Genomic DNA, 1,945 nt, shown 5'->3' on the forward strand with positions numbered 1-1,945 from the left:
TATGTACAATAAGCGCATTCTATTACATATAGATGTAATTGACAATGAGTAGCTAATCATATATGCATGATGGGGCATGGCATCGGCAACGCCAATTAATGTTTATTGTGGTGCCAATCTGTGCGAGTTGTTCCTGCAATTGACTGCCGCATTTTCTTATGTGCGTCCCTCTCATGGATGTGAATTGTTATCTTGATCACTGATATGTAGACTTCTAGTAGGCAAGTGGCCCAATAGTTCATAGCCTCATTGATAATGTATTTTGCTGCCTCATTGAAGATAGTCCATAGCCTCATTGATAATGTATTGTACGCAGTGCCATTTTGATATGTTCAACCTTACATGGCATATAGATAAGCAAATTTTGCATATTTTGTCTCTAATGATTTAGAATAGTGATTTTAAATCTTAAAATTAATTATTTTCATCCCAAAAAAAAATTCATATATACTTTTCTGGTTCATTGAAATCTGACATGTCCAGTTTTTTCGGTTCTGATTCAATAACCGGTTTGATAGGTGGACTGGACGGGGCCGGTTCCCTGTTCCGGTTTCAAAACTATGTGAATAATACAAAAAACGAGTGACCACTGACCAGACATATCCCAAACAAAATTCCAACATCTTATAAGGAAAAATTCATGAGAGGTGGTGAAAAAAAAATCAGTCTTGTCACAGTTGCAGCAGCTAAGAAAAAGCCCAATTATACTTAAACACTAGAACAGTCAAAACAGACACCAATCATACCGAATTCTGACCATAAAACAATATCTTAGGCATTGACGTATGAAAGATTCCAGAGAGTTCCATCAGATTGAGAAAAAAATACAAACCATGTCACCGAGGCCCAACATCATGAATTCTATTGCAGTATTTCCAGGCACCATACCACCTAGCAAATTTCTTGGGAAGACAAGTTTAACAGGAAGCTCCAACTTCTTGGTTATTGATCGCAAGCCCGGAAGATTAAGCGTGTTTGCAACTGTGTGAACTGGATTTGAAGCCTGCTGTGTGGCAACTGAAACCATTACATTGGTTCCAAAAAATCGCTCTGAAAAGAACACCCAGAAAATGTCGTACACAAATAAACAAACGAGAAGCAGCGAGCAGATTTTGATATTTGGCAACCGAACATGGCTAACAAATGCGATACATATAGAAATGCCCAAAAGGTTGTTTAATATCCAGTGTCCGGATACAAGCCAGGCAATCACTAAAGCTGAGCTCACCAACACCAAAATTCCCTGCATCCTAGTGAACGGCCGGCAGCAGCATCGAGTAACCATGGGATCGACCGACCCAAGCTTAGAATTTATGTAAAAAACATAAGGGGAAAGGCAGAATGCAAGGGAAGATGCCGAAGCTACTGCAGTAAAAGCTGTCACAAGCTGTGACATTGAAGCAAATAGATAGAACATCAAAAGCAGACTGCACGAGCTCGCGATAGGAATCATGAGTGCCTGAGAACTGTCCAAAGTGATTGAAGATTCTGAAAAATCGTGGTTCCTTTCCATCTCTTTCTCATAATTAAGCGCTGTCTGAGCCGATGCAAACACCACAAGAACAGCGGTAACAATAAGCGCAAGCGATGCAGGCTCCAGAAGGTATGCAAGCTTCCATAAAGGCTCCATATGGGATACAAGTTGCAGTTCAGATGACAACTTTACACCTAGAATTACATATAACCTCAAATTCCTGTTTCCGGTATAGAGAATGCCAAAGTCAGGGAGACATAACCAAATTGTTCAAAGATATCAACTTGACTAGATAATAATAACAAATAAATAAATAAAACACCCGAATGGATTTCTAGGTTTTGAAATAAAAGTCAAGGAGGTCCAATCGGGAACAACACCAGCCCCCAACCTAAGGGATTTTTGCGTATAATTTTCACCAAAACATCACCAAAAGCTGAAATTCTTGCTTTCTGGCACAGTGAACTTCTT

General features: G+C 39.4%; 1 pseudogene; it reads right to left on the reverse strand.

Moving 5' to 3' along the window:
• Positions 1 to 802: 802 nt before the first annotated feature.
• LOC149176072 (signal peptide peptidase-like 1 pseudogene) lies at positions 803 to 1,630 on the reverse strand (annotated as a pseudogene).
• Between the last annotated feature and the right edge of the window lie 315 nt (positions 1,631 to 1,945).

This window comes from Pinus tabuliformis, chromosome 4_1 (genome assembly GCF_031772625.1).
Source record: "Pinus tabuliformis cultivar Carrire ecotype Pingquan chromosome 4_1, CPIR1, whole genome shotgun sequence".
NCBI lineage: Eukaryota > Viridiplantae > Streptophyta > Pinopsida > Pinales > Pinaceae > Pinus > Pinus tabuliformis.